The sequence below is a fragment of the Trachemys scripta genome, chromosome 13 (assembly GCF_013100865.1).
Source record: "Trachemys scripta elegans isolate TJP31775 chromosome 13, CAS_Tse_1.0, whole genome shotgun sequence".
Classification (NCBI taxonomy): domain Eukaryota; kingdom Metazoa; phylum Chordata; order Testudines; family Emydidae; genus Trachemys; species Trachemys scripta.
The window spans coordinates 22554272-22570557 of record NC_048310.1 but is presented as its reverse complement, the minus strand read 5'-3'; positions in this window follow the sequence as shown (position 1 = coordinate 22570557).

Here is a 16286-nt window from a genome sequence, read left to right as displayed (position 1 = left end):
CAGAGGACAGCGAGCATGCTTTGTATATAGCATCAACATACTTTAAAGTAATTTCGTTTTGACTCTAAAACCCACAAAAAACAAAAATAAGTTCACATCCCATTTTGTAATATGGAACACCTAATTCCATTTTATTCATGTTTTGAGAGCCCTTAAACATAGTTAGTATTGATATCCTGTAGATTTCAGAGGTTTGCCCCCCATTTGTATAACCCATATATATTATACTTTCAGAATGGGCCACAGAAAATCTCTAAGTCCAAAAAGACAATTAACGAAGTCTGATTTCCATTAGGAAGATACATAGCAAGAGAATAGAGAAGAAAAGGCCTTCTACTAAATAATGCACACTGGAAACCTCAAAAACAATATTAACTTCCATTGCCTTTGTTGTAATCTACTAGTCATTTGGGTTTGTATGATTTTAGTCTTTAAGCCAATGAATATAAAAGCAATTTATTTAACAGAAAAATCAAATTAGAAATAAAGCAAACCACTTTCTTACAGAAACTATAAGGCATAAACTTTTTAACAGGTTTGCTTCCAAAACAATTTAATAGCCAAGTAATCTATGATTTACCTTAACATTGCATTCTCATTAAAAACCAAGTAAATATTTCCGACTACAGACATATTCCATGCCATTCTCTTTATTACTTAATTCTCCAGGTTTCTCAGCATGATCTGAATAAATTATGCTGACAATACAACAGTATAAATGATAAATCAACAACACAATTTTAGTGATATATAGCATGAAATGTAAATAATAACCAGCACTGCTAATTGGCTCGCTACCTGGTAACAAATCAGTAAGTGAGCTAGTTCACTGATAATGCTTCAGTTGTGCACCACCCTAATCATTAAGCATTTCTGGCTAGTAAGCTGTTTCTACTGTTTTGTGTAGGAAACTGTACTGTAGCATAAAAATGACTTCTAAAAAAATTCAAGTTGCAAAAAAAAAAAAAGAAAAAAAATGCTCATTGACAGTGGTAGGATGTTATGAACCAACTTCTTGCAACTGAGATGCCACAGAATTATTTAGGCAATTCATTGCTTGAAATACCAAATCAGAAGTTGTTTTACCTAAAGAGCTGAAACAGAACATGAATACATCTCCTGAGCTTCAGTAGTAAAATTGCAATTTGATTCTTCAAATCTCTGGCCATCATTACTGGATAATCTACTGTTGATCAAATCTTACAAACTGTGTGTGTGTGTGTGTGTGTGTGTGTGTGTGTCTGTGTGTCACTACTTATAATACCAAAAATTATAAACTATTTTGATTAACAGGCATTTTTAAATGACCTGGGAAAATGGACTTTGGCATTAGAAATAAATAAATTAAAGGGGGCACAAGGGACTACTTTAAATGTTTTAATATGTGCATGCAGTGTAGTTGTAGCTATGTTGGTCCCAGGATATTAGAGAGGTAATGTCTTTTATTGGACTGATATCTCTGGGTGAGAGAGACAAGCTTTCAAGCCACACACAGCTCTTCTTCAAGTCTGGGAAAGGTACATCCACTGTCACAGTAAAATGCAAGCTGGAACAGATTGTTTAGCATAAGTAGTTAGCACATATTGTAAGGGACAATTTATCTGACCTATCAGTCCTAATCCTCAAAGGAAACCTGCACAACACTTTCAAAAGACGAGCCTGGGAGCTTCAATTCATTAGTCTGCTAGACACCAAAAATCATGGACTGAATAGAGACACTGGATTCATGGCTTATTACAACAATCTGTAACCCACTACCCCCTCTTTTTGTCCTATGAAGGTAGAGATGTTAACAGGCCACTCTACCTTGAATGGTCCCTTATAATATGTGCTAACTACTTATGCTAAACAATCTGTTCCACAGAACTGTGGGTGTTCCCCTTTAGAAAACCTGCTATGTTCCTGGCTCCAATGATATCCTTTGGCTATGTGTTTCACTGTTCCAGTGAACTGTATTAAAAAAAATTTTAAAAAGCCCTTTTATCCATGTGGTGTCATGCAATTGTATGGGATATCCCTTTGCATTTACATTATAAGACGCAATAAATAGGAGAGCCAGATTTAATCATTTGTACCTCATTTATTATTTTATATACCACTATCATATCTCTTCTTATCCATCTCCTCTCTTGCCTTAAACTGTGTCTTTCTCTTTTCAATCTATCCTCATAAGGAAGTCTCTCCAAACCTCTGATCACTTTTGTAGCTTGTCTCTGGACCCTTTGTTTCTGCTCTATTTTTTTTTTTTCATCATATAGGGAGAGGAGCATTCAATACTGTATTCACAGAGCGGGTGTATCACTCACTGACATTAAAATATGTTCAGTATTATTTTCCATCCCATTCTTTATTCATCCAACTATTTTGTTTGCTTTCTGCACCACCTCTGAATGGTCTGAATTGAGCAAACTTTTTCAATGAGCTGTCCACAATGATTATGATTAGGGGTGTAATCTTGGCCCCACTGAAATAAATGGCAAAACTCCCATTGATGTTAGTGGAGCCAAGATTTCACCCCAGGTCTTTTCCCTCAATGGGTATAGCTCATTTACAACTCAATCAATGTTTATGAATAGTGCAAATAATTCTATCCGATGTGCATTACCATGCATCTAAAAAAAACTAAATTTTATTTGCCATTGTGTTGCCTAACTTTGTTAGGCCCCTGTGGAATGCCTCACAGACTCCTTTAGGCTTGACTAAGCTAAATTATTTTGTCATCTACAAATTTGCCACTTCATGAAAACATAAATATATTAAACACCATTGCTAGAATCCAGCCTTTGGGAACCTACTGTTAACCTTTTTGCCATGTTGAAAATTGATCATTTATTCCCTTTATCCTATTTCTAATCCATGACCAAACTTTTGCTGCTCACTATTTAGATTCTTTAAATACCCTTTACGAGGTACTTTGTCTAAAGCTTTATGAAAGGCAAATAAATTATATTAACATGTTTTGCTTTATCTGCTATTTTGTTGGTAAACAAAGAATTCTAGTAGATTGGAGAAGTGTGATTTACCTTTGTGGAGTCCTTGCTGGTGTGCTCTTATCAAATATATGTTCATCTAGGTGTTTTTGTAATTACTGTGTCAAGGAGTTAGCAGGTTCTGAAGTAAGGCTTACTAATCTTTCATTTCCAGGAGCACCCATAGGACTTTTCTTAATCTAAACTGACAAGTTCGTGAAAAGCTTCTGTTTCAGAAATAGGCCATGGAAAAAAGGTGGAATTCACAGCTTGAGAATTCACTCAGGTTCTTCATTTTAAAAGAAAGCTTAAGATATGTTTGTAATTTATAGTCCTGTTTAAAGCATAATCACACAGTACTGTATATAACTTGCCTCTACAACAAGTCTCTACCATCTGTTGCTTATCAGATCATTAATGTTAGAATTAATCATTGTTGGCAAATGAGCTGAAGTTTTCTTTTCCAAAGACTTAATAATATTCCAAAACTCAATAGAATTACTCCATAAGCTTTTGAAATGGAAAAGTTTACTAACTGTAGCATAACATATCATTAATATTGTCCTAGTCCTCAAATATTCTTAATTTGCTTGAAAATCAACCAGTCCCTGGCTTGCCCTCTTCGAAGCCAAATCATTCTGTGCAAGAATATATAACAGTTTATAAATAAAGAACATGAGAAGACCAGCTAATTTCACGACAGCAAAGTATTTCATCCATCAAGTGTTTCCCATCAAGACTTTATTCTAGATGTCTAAGGTGCACATCTGATGAATGAATGGAACCTCTGTTTCTTCAGGTGAACCACTGTTGTGATTTGGTATGGCTCTTCCTGTGTTCTTATCCAGCTTTGATGGCCCCTTCCATTTCTTTAGGACTCCAGTTTAGCAAAGCACTTAAATTAATATGTGCTTAACTTCAAACCAAAGGACCTAAACATATGTTTGAAGTTAAGCAAGTGTTTACATACGTTGCTGAACAGAGTCCTAAAAAGGCAATGTATATTATTTTTGCTCCACTTTGTTAAATGTATTATTTCAAACTGCTGAGGTCCTTCATTAACCAGGTTTTAATTTTGATACAACTGGTAGCCATACCCAATGGCTAACTGTCATGGGCAATGTTCCACTCAGCACAGAACCATGCATGTCTCTGTACGTTTAAAACGTGCTGTGCCAAAAATCTAACACTACACTAGCCTACGCCTGGGACAATGTCAACCTCAGAGACAGCCAAAGGGGGGCAATAGGAGATACACTTAATGAAATATAGATACAATTATTTTAAAAAGGTTTTGCAGTTAAATACATTTGAGTTTAATAATAAAAATGAACACAAAAACTCATACAGGAAGAGAGAAAAAAAATGTTTTAACACAAGCTCTAGAACTAATGTATTGGGGTTATCCATGGTTATGATGTTACAATTTCTGTCATATATACAATGCAAACAGATATGTATTTCATTTCTCCCAAATGAGGGATTTAAATACAGTGTGTATATATAAATTCATACACACACTATATAGAAGTACATATGTTCTATATTTCCAACAATAGATGGTTTAATTTATTGAAAATGTTTAATTTAAGTCAAAACATTTTTCCATTTGGCAGATGCTGACAGCAAATAAAATGGTTTTGATGAATGACATAAAACTATTAATTATGTTTTGTTTCCTCTATTGTTAGTGTATCACTTGTGTGGTTAAAAATTAACTTTATGATCTTATTTAAAACAATAGATGTGACATTTCAGACATTCCTAAGAAGGATGCTTAGTAATAATAAATAGGTGTACTTGTCAAGAAAAATTTGCTAACAAAGTGAACTCAAGCATCTTAAATAGATAAAAGGAAGCAACTATAAATTACCACAAGATAAAATTTTTGTTTTATTTTTTAAAGATTTCTCTTTTTTGTTTTTATCTATTGATGAATTCTGGATATGCAGAGAAAGACAATAAACTTTGATGATTATGTGGGCATTCTCGACATTGTTAAATATTTCAAAGACTGGAGAAAATATCAGACTAGTACAATATCTTAGTATTTATAATACTAAAACTACTGATAGTGTAATCTGGTAATGGACACTGTCCAGTATCACTCTTAAACAGTATATACTTTGGAAAATAAATCATTTTTCTGACCTCCCTTCCCTGGTCCTTTTGTTGCTCATGTAACAAATACACATAGGAGGCTTGGAACCAAATCTTTACCTGTCCTCATTTTGGCTTCCAACACTCTCCATCCAAGTTTGGATAACAAATGGCTTACAAATAATTTAGGTACATGTCTAAGTACTCACAACTTGCTCATTCAAATGCCAGTATGCATGCATGTTACCTGTTCTGAATATACAAAACTTGCTTGCAATACTTAGAGACTGATTTTAAAAATCTGGTCCTTTGCATTTTTCTGAGCAGTGTTATTATTAATGATGTCCTCAGTGAACATACATGTTTTCCTGGGAAGAATGGGCCAAATTCATTCCCTGATCTAAATAAAGTTAACAGAGTTGGATAAAATTCATCTGTGGTGTAACTCCACATAAATCAATGGACATACACCAAGGATGTATTTACTCTAACATTATTGATTAACTGTTGCTGAGACAGCCAACAGAAATGCACAAAACCATTACATACTGCTTTCATTATATTTTTTAAAAAGTAGAGGTCTATGTTTTTTGTAAGAAAGAAAGAAAGAAAGAAGATTCCAGCAAAAAATAGACAGACAGACATTTTCCAGGAAAAAAAGACTTTCTTTAAAGTACTGAAACACAAAATTCTAGCCAGTACAGATAAAGTGGCTGAATTGTCCCACAGACAAGTCCATAGATACACTGCAAACACAGAATGGACAAACACTGCAGGATATGGTTAACGTAATGTGTGGAAGTCTGCTATTTTTACAAATGAATTAACATGAAGGTAAATGAAAATAACCAGTTCCCTTACCCAAACTACTACCCTGCAGGTAATGGGTAGTATGCAAGCTAAGCCCATAACTTAAGATGGGGCTCTCCATACAACCAACCCAGATATTTGGCATCAAACATCCAGATTCCTCCTGCCTTCGCGTCTGAAGCTTAATGGCACAGATGAAAGGTGCACACTGTGCAAAGACATTGACTCCTACCCTGTATTAAACAACAGGTGCAGGCCAATCACCATATGGGCACAATCTTGGAATTACAATCCATAAAAATATAAAGAACCCACACTGCAACCTACAAACGTTGGGACATACACACATGAAAACAACCAACCACATCTCATTTGCTAAGTCTTCTAGATATTTTGTGGACTGAAAAACAGTCAATTTGCCATTAAGAAAATGTCCTTTCCAACCCGACTAGATTACTGGAAGAGCAGACCTGTAAACCTTGCATAATCCATAACTCAATTGCAGCAATGGACATAACCAGATGGTGGGGGGGGGGGCGAGGGTTGGGATTGCAGGTTGGGTGTCGAATGTGCATTCACTAAAGGAAGAACCTTAAAAGCCCCAAGGCCAGGGGATGCCCAGGTAATAGGTTTTGAAAGACCCCATTAGGCTGCAGGGACAAGTGACAATGTCCATAGACAGGCTCACCAGGACCTATCCCCTGCCAGTCTGGTCAAGTAGAGGGGGTGGATGTTAACATGTTTGTATTCTTGCTTTAAGCAGTCAGCGGGGTAAGAATAAACTATATAGGGGTAACAGTTGAGGGTATCTGTATGTCAACATGTAAAAGGCAGTCAGGCACTTCCTCGGAAATGCTCTTATTGAAGGTCTGAGGAGTGGGCTCTCTTTGGAACCAGAATAAGGGCAGAACATTTTTGAGACAGCCTCACTCGACCTTTTACAGGGGAAGACACAGAATTTGACCCTTGGATTGAATTTGATTTCCTTTAACAATTATAACCATTTAAAGAGAACTTTTGACCCTAAGCTGCTTAACTCTGTCCCTTTCAACTAATTGTACTCTTAGCCCAAATTTACCAACTGACAGGTTATCACACTCCTTCCATACGTTCAAATTCCCATTTCACCAAGAACTCAACATTGCTGCCTTCACAGAGAGCAGAGTCCCGGTGTTCTTAGCTATGGCAAAACATCCCTTCTAGATTTTAAAGAAGGTTGTTGCCTGAGAAATAAGGTAAGTACACTTTAGCAGAGTATTTCCTGTTGAAATAAGGACTAGGAAAAAATATAAATTCCTAACTCCTTTAAGAAAACTGGAATTGGTTTCTAGTACTGAGTGCTGCTGCAGTGAGTCTGGAAATGGGATCTCTTCCTTGAGGAAGTCCCTGTATAATGTGATAATGCATTGATCAGCTAGTATAGCAGGCACTCTCTAGAGCCTCTGAAAAGCCAAATCAGGTGAGGGAAAACTTGCAAAATTGAGGAACACCACATACAGTGGCTGAAGTAACGGATGCTATTTGTTGGGATCAGCCGTACTGATGCCTGCAGCAACAGCAACATCTTTCCATGATCAAATCAGTATCAATAAAGGCATTTGTGTGGAGAAAACAGAAAGAGAATTAAAAATTTTATTGAGATCATAAAGGAATGGGGAAATTAAATGGGCGGCAGTACACTGAATGTAAAAAGATGTGCATATTACATATTAATAAAAGCAACATCTTGTATAGGGAAGTAACAAGATTATTTTTATTATGAGTTTGTAGTGCCCATAAGTGTCCCACGTCTTTCCGAGAAAAAACAAAGAAAGACACCATCACTATCGAAGACAGCTTACATCTTAAAGCCCTAGATAGGAAGTCCTGCAATCTGATCTGCCCAGATAGTCCTCTGTGCCAACATGGAGGCCTACTGACTTCAGTGGAATCTGGCAAAGGCATAAGTAGTGCCCTACCAAATTCACAGCCATGAAAAACGCATCATGGACCATGAAATCTGGTCTTCCCCCATGAAATCTGGTCTTGTGTGCTTTTGCCCTTTACTATACAGATTTCACGGGAGAAACCATCGTTTCTCAAACTGGGGGTCCTGACCCAAAAGGGAGTTGTGGAAGGGGGGGTCGCAAGGTTACTTTAGGGGGGTCACGGTATTGCCACCCTTACTTCTGCACTGCTGCCTTCAGAGCTGGGTGGCTGGAGAGTGGTGACTACTGACCGAGGGTCCAGCTCTGAAGCCAGCAGCACAGAAATGAGGGCAGCCATGCCATTCATACCTCTGTGCTGCTACTGGCAGTGGCTCTGCCTTCAGAGCTCGGCTCCTGGCCAGCAGCCGCTGCTCTCTGGCCGCCCAGCTCTGAAGGCAGCACCACTGCCAGCAGCAGTGCAGAAGTAAGTGTAGCAGTACTGCAATCCCCCATACAATGACTTTGCAATCCCCCCACAACTTCTTTTTGGGTCAGGACCCCTACAATTACAACACTGTGAAACTTCAGATTTAAATAGCTGAAATCATGTAATTTACAATTTTTAAAATCCAAAATGGACTGTGAATTTGGTAGGGCCCTAGGCATAAGGGTCCAACTGCAGGACCAGGGCCTGAATTTCAGACATGACACAACAGGTGGAGGAAAAAAACAGTAGTGAGGAGGAGTGCAGAAAAAAGGTTACATTAAAATAACAGTGTAGTTCTAGCATAACATGCAAATATTGTTTTTTTTTTTAACTCCAAACCTAGCCCCACTCCGAGTCACTTGCAGGACCATGCCCTATACACGCATAGAATGAACAACATGTATAACGTGTATAACACAATGTTTTTAGAATTTCACACAGATGGTTTATAATAAACTTTTGTTACTGTAAAAAGCGACAGAGTCCTGTGACACCTTATAGACTAACAGATGTATTGGAGCATAAGCTTTCGTGGGTGAATACCCACTTCATCAGACACACGTGGTGGAAATTTCCAGAGGCAGGTATAAATATGGAGGCAAGAATCAGTCTAGAGATAACGAGGTTAGTTCAATCAGGGAGGATGAGGCCCTCTTCTAGCAGTTGAGGTGTGAACATCAAGGGAGGAGAAACTGCTTTTTGTAGTTGGCTAGCCATTCACAGTCTTTGTTTAATCCTGAGCTGGTGGTGTCAAATTTGCAAATGAACTGAAGTTCAGCAGTTTCTCTTTGGAGTCTGGTCCTGAAGTTTTTTTTGCTGTAAGATGGCTACCTTTAAATCTGCTATTGTGTGTCCAGGGAGGTTGAAGTGTTCTCCTACAGGTTTTTGTGTATTGCCATTCCTGATATCTGACTTGTGTCCATTTATCCTTTTACGTAGGGATTGTCCAGTCTGGCCGATGTACATAGCAGAGGGGCATTGCTGGCACATGATGGCGTATATAACATTGGTGGACGTCCAGGTGAATGAACCGATGATGTTGTGGCTGATCTGGTTAGGTCCTGTGATGGTGTCGCTGGTGTAAATATGTGGGCAGAGTTGGCATTGAGGTTTGTTGCATGGATTGGTTCCTGAGTTAGTTACTATGGTGCAGTGTGTGGTTGCTGGTGAGAATATGCTTAAGGTTGGCGGGTTGTCTGTGGGCGAGGACTGGCCTGCCTCCCAAGGCCTGTGAAAGTGAGGGATCGTTGTCCAGGATGGGTTGTAGATCACTGATGATGTGTTGGTTTGTTACTGTGTAATCTTCCTTCCCTTTAAAAAAAAAAATCCTTGGTGGGTATTATGTTGTTTATACATAAAGATAGCTTTGTAGCAAAATTTGTTATAATTCATTTTTAAAACTGTCTGAGGAATTCTTTTTATGACTAAGGAGAGAAATTAAATATCTTTTTTGTGATTAATTTACTATTATTTTTCCACTTTATTTAATTTGCTCACTGAACTGTTTGTGTTCACGTAACCACATAATGTCTTAATCCCTCTGAATTTTTTCGTACAATTTTTGGTCCATATATGGTCATAAGAATGTTGAGAATTAAAAAAAAAATCTTTTTAGTCAAGTAATAATTTTAAACCAGCTAATAAATTAAGTATTTTGTATGGTCTAGAAACTGAGATTTGGAAAGCAGAATAGTATTTAAGAATTACTAATCTACCCATTGATTCTGTGAAGCATAAACATGTCATCTTACATATCTAGAATTTAAATGTGCAAAGTAGTCATCAGCAAATGTTAACTGAGAGTATGGTATGGATAGTGGTTTACACCTGGGACTTTCAATTCAAGAAAATAATGTAAACTGTTTAATCTTAACAAAAAGACATTTTTAGTGTTTTTTCTGTTTAGTATTCTCAATGCTAACAAAATTGTCAATGGAATTTCAAGAGACTAAGTCTTTAATTCAATACTTAGAGATGTTAATTATATATAAGAAAGGTCAGGTGCGCTACAAAATTACTGCAATTTGGACTTGATTCTTGCTACTGCTTTTTAAACTCAAAACAAAAAATACCAACTCCATATGCACACCCACAAACCCACACACATCCAGAATGGCTAAGCACTTCGCAAAAGTATTATCCACATTTTACAGCCAGAGAAACAGACAAACAGAAAGAGGAAATATCTTACCCAAGATCACACGACAGATCTATGGCAGATTGGAAAACAGATCATGGGAGTCCTGACTCATATTTGGCTGTTCTAACACTGAGGACATGTGCCTCCCAAATAGAGTAATGCATTTCCTTTAAGATATAACTACAATAAGTTGCATGCATACATTATATTAATGTAATTTGCATACACATTTACTATGACTGCATGCGCAATCAAGGTAACTGCGTGTGCAAATATCCAGTTACTAATCTAGCTGATCATTTATATAAGCAGTTACTGTGAATGAATGTGAAGTCACTGTATCCACATGTGCAAATTATGCATGTACTGTTTTGCATCACCTGCATGCATATATACAAATTGATTCCTTCAATGTTTCTCTTTGGTTCTGAAATTATATTGCACTCATTTTATCGTCCCCTTTATGTATATAAAAGTAGTTTGTTCTCAAACCTAAATATATGCTCATGGTTAAGTTTGTATTTAGGCATATGTCTGAAGAACTGGGTTAAAGACTGGCTAGCTGCTTCAATCTGGATTGTAAACACAAATTGATTATCACTTCTGGATAGCCAGATGAGTTTAATCGAGATTCTAAATACTACAAGTCCCTAGTGTGCATCAATGGAAAATGTGATTTTTCTAACAAAAAATAATTTGTTAATGAAATTAAGTCTGCTGAAAAATATTCAGATTGACAGGAAATTAAGCAAAGGTGTTTAGAATAAGAATGGGGATTTATTTCTTATATCTAGAATTTCAACAGACTTGCATAAGTAAACAACCCCATGAGTTACTTACCTCATATTACATTTAGTTTTAACATTAAATGCACAAAGTTCTTGATCATCCCCCAAGATAATAAAACTGGTGGTATGGAGAAAAACTTCCATGGGATTAAAAGAGAGTTAAAACATTTCAAATATGCAATTAAAGGCATTCTAGCATGCTTGTGATCTCTGCTCTGGTTTCCTATTTACAGCGAAGGAAAACTGGCTCAGACTTCCTAGACTAAGACAAGAAAGTATGCAAAATCGAGCAGTCTCTGTGCCAGCTCTTGCTAATCCTCTTCAGTATGGTTTGCTGCTAATTTGTCATGGCACATATTTGCCTTATGTCTAATTAGCATCAAATTGCAAACTGCTATTTGCTAACAATTTGTTGCATCAATCTGCTTGAAAATCTATAGTTTAGAATTGGATTGCAGCTTACTCTGTCTATCAAAATTCCAATTCACACCATACACAAAATAATATATTATTCCCACCAAAATGTTCTAATACTTTATTAGACAAAAGGAGCTAGATTTTAAAAGAAAAACTGTATTATGATCCTGTATGTTTTTGTGTTCCTTTGCTTAATGCTCCGTTTTTAATTTACTGTACCTTATTTATGTGGGGAGCTTACTATGTCTGGACTTGCTCCTTCCTTAGATGTAGTCAAATCCAGCTGAAATCTCATAGCCACTACACTGGAATTGGTACCATACATAAAAACCTATCAGACCCATTTTGTGAGGACACGAGACAAGATCCTTGCAGTGGCATTTAACATGCAACTGGTTATCTTAAAGAACGAGAAAGTTTCAATTAAGGAGCTAGCTAGACTTTAGGAATTAGGTTGGTCTCCTCAATATCTAAATGTAGATATTTTAATAAATAAATTAGCAGCTACAGATCATCTGGAATCACTGTCAGGAACAAATATTGTAGCAATAAAACAATGAGGAGTACTTGTGGCACCTTCGAGACTAACAAATTTATTTGGGCATAAGCTTTTGTGGGCTAAAACCCACTTCATCAGATGCATGGAATGGAAAATAGGTAGGAAGATATATATACACACAGTACATGAAAAGATGGGAGTTGCCTTATCAAGTGGAGGTTCAGTTCTAATGAGACAATGCAAATTAAAGTTGGCTATTATAAGCAGGAGGAAAAATCACTTTTGTAGTGGTAATCAGGGTGGCCCATTTCAAACAGTTGACAAGAAGGTCTGAGTAACAGAAGGGGGAAATTAGCATGGGGAAATTAGCTTTTAGTTTTTGTAGTGACCCATCCACTCCCAGTCTTTATTCAGGCCTAATTTGATGGTGCCCAGTTTGGAAATTAATTCCAGTTCTGCAGTTTCTCATTGGAGTCTGTTTCTGAAGTTTTTTTGTTGAAGAATTGCCACTTTGTAGAGATGTTTTGCATCAAGTTATTGCCAAATTTAATTAAATCTTTCATAACTGATTGGATAAAAAAGGCCTTCTCTGCTTTATCTACATCCAAGAGCAAGTCTTCTTAGTCTGTGGTGAGAATACCCTGAGAGCAACCTTCAAGGGTTGGATTTTCAAAAACACTCAGCACTATCCTAACCTTGCTCCCATCTAAGGCCTGGTCTATGCTGGGGGGAATCGATCGAAGTTACTCAACTCATCCCAAGGGCTTATATACAGCCAGTCAGAAAGACTGAGGTGACAGGCAGGACACAGTGTCTCAGCTATTGAACCTTCAGGAATGAGAAGGTTCAGCTCTCCTCAGAGAAAGTATTTGCTGTATCCTTAGGGTATGTCTACACTACGGGATTAATCTGAATTTATATAATTCGAATTTTGGAAACAGATTGTATAAAGTCGAATGTATGCGGCCACACCAAGCACATTAATTCGGTGGTGTGCGTCCATGTACCGGGGCTAGAATTGATTTCTGGAGCACTGCACTGTGGGTAGCTATCCCATAGTTCCCGCAATCTCCTCCACCCATTGGAATTCTGGGTTGAGATCCCAATGCCTGATGGGGCCAAAAACATTGTCGCGGGTGGTTCTGGGTATATCCTCCCCCCTCTCCACGGAAGCAATGGCAGACAACCGTTCCGCACCTTTTTCCTGGGTGAACAGTGCAGACGCCATACCACGGCAAGCATGGAGCCCGCTCAGCTCAAGACAGCAGTCATGAACATTGTAAACACCTCGTGCGTTATCATGCAGTTTATGCTGAACCAGAACCTGCAAAACTAGGCAGCGAGGAGTAGGCTACGGCAGCGCGGCGGCGAGAGTGATGAGGATATGGACATGGAATTCTATCAAACCGCAGGACCCGGTGCTTTGGAGATCATGCTGTTAATGGGGCAGGTTATAGCAGTGGAACGCCGATTCTGGGCCCGGGAAACAAGCACAGACTGGTGGGACCGAATAGTGTTGCGGGTGTGGGACGATTCCCAGTGGCTGCAAAACTTTCGCACGCGTAAGGGCACTTTCTTGGAACTTTGTGACTTGCTTTCCCCTGCCCTGAAGGGCCAGAATACCAAGATGAGAGCAGCCCTCACAGTTGTGAAGCGAGTGGCGATAGCCCTGTGGAAGCTCGCAACGCCAGACAGCTACCGGTCAGTTGGGAATCAATTTGAAGTGGGCAAATCTACTGTGGGGGCTGCTGTGATGCAAGTAGCCAAAGCAATCACTGAGGTGCTGCTACAAAAGGTAGTGACTCTGGGAAATGTGCAGGTCATAGTGGATGGATTTGCTACAATGGGATTCCCTAACTGTGGTGGGGCGATAGATGGAACCCATATCCCTATCTTGGCACCAGAGTACCAGGGTACCCAGTACATAAACCGCAAGGGTTACTTTTCAATGGTGCTGCGAGCACTTGTGGATCACAAGGGATGTTTCACCAACATCAACGTGGGCTGGCCGGGAAGGGTTCATGGCGCTCATGTCTTCAGGAACACTAATCTGTTTAAACGGCTGCAGCAAGGGACTTACTTCCCGGACCAGAAAATAACCATTGGGGATGTTGAAATGCCAATAGTTATTCTTGGGGACCCAGCCTACCCCTTAATGCCATGGCTCATGAAGCCATACACAGGCAGCCTGGACAGGAGTCAGGAGCTGTTCAACTACAGGCTGAGCAAGTGCAGAATGGTGGTAGAATGTGCATTTGGCCGTTTAAAAGGTCGCTGGCGATCATTACTGACTTGCTCAGACCTCAGCCAAACCAATATCCCCATTGTTATTTCTGCTTGCTGTGTGCTCCACAATCTCTGTGAAAGTAAGGGGGAGACCTTTATGGCGGAGTGGGAGGCTGAGGCAAATCGCCTGGCTGCTGATTACGTGCAGCCAGACACCAGGGCGATTAGAAGAGCACACCAGGAAGCACTGTGCATCAGAGAAGCTTTGAAAACCAGTTTCATGACTGGCCAGGCTACAGTGTGAAATTTCTGTTTGTTTCTCCTTCATGAAAACCCGCTCCCTTAATTGACTCATTCTCTGTAAGGAACCCACCCTCCCCCTTCCCCCAGGTTGCTTTCAAAGGAAATAAAGTCACTATTGTTTAAAAATCATGTATTCTTTATTAATTGATTATAAACATAGGGAGAGAACCGACAAGGTAATCTGGGTGAGGTTTGGGAGGAGGAGAAGAGGGAAGTAAAAGGCCACTGAAAAAATTCAATATAATGACAGCCTTTTGGTTGGGCTGTCCACTAGGGTGGAGTGGGAGGGTGCACGGAGCTTCTCCCCCCCCCCACGTTCTTACACGTCTGAGTGAGGAGGATATGGAACATGGTGAGGGGGGAGGGAGGTTATACAGCGGCTGCAGCGGCAGTCTGTTATCCTGCTGCCATTTCTGAAGCTCCACCAGACGCCGGAGCATGTCCATTTGATCATGCAGCAGCCCCAGCATTGCAGCCTGCCACGTCTCATCTCAAGCGTCCCTCATGACCTCACATTCACTGGCATCTTTCTAAATTTAGATACCGTGTCCTTCCACTCATTCAAATGAGCTCTTTCATTGCGGGTGCATTCCATTATTTCCGTGAACATCTCGTCTCGCGTCCTCTTTCTCCGCCACCTTATCTGAGATAGCCTTCGGGACGGAGGAGGGAGGCTTGAAAAATTTGCAGCTGCTGGAGGGAGGGTTGAAAAAAAGGAGAGAAGTTTTTAAAATGATACATTTTACAGAACAATGCTTATACTCTTTCATGGTGAACAACACTATTCACATTACATAGCACGTGTGATTTCAGTACAATGTCGCATTTTCCATCATAATATTGAGTGCCTGTGGCTTTGGTGTTAGAGATCACAGACGCAGGTCCAGGCAACAGAATTCAGCTTGCATGCGACCATGGTAAGCCATTGTCTTTTGGCTTCTGCGCCCTCCTTTCCCACATACCAAGCAAAGCCCGTTGACTGCTGTGGTTTTCCTGTTAACCTTCAGCAGCAGAAAACAAACTAACCCCCCCCATCCAATTCTCTGGGATGATGGCTTTATCCCTCCCCCCACCGCATGGCTGGTATCAGGGAAGATCCCTGCAGAAACCAAACTAACCTCCCCGCCCCCCCACCTCCCACCATGAATTATCTGGGATGATAGCTGTACCCCTCCCCCCGACCGTGTGGTTGGTAACAGGGAAGATCCCTGCTAGCCAAACGCGAAAAGCTCAGGGCCAATTCTCCCCCCCACCCCCGCCCGCGCTTGGCTAACTGCAGGGAAGGATTTCTTTTCAGCCACAGGCAAACAGCCCAGTAGGAACGGCCATCTCTGTCCCCTTAATTAAATTCCCGTATTTCAACCAGGTTACCATGAGCGATATCACTCTCCTGAGGATTACACAGCAAGATAAAGAACGGATGTTGCTTGAATGCCAGCAAACACCGGGACCATACGCTGCCAGGCTTTGTCATGCAATGATACCAGATTACTTGCTGCAAGCATGGCGTGGTCAAGTGTCCTACCATGGAGGATGGAATAATGCTGCACTGCCCAGAAACCTTCTGGCAAGGCTTTTGGAGTACCTCCAGGAGAGCTTCATGGAGATATCCCTGGAGGATTTCCGCTCCATCCCCAGAC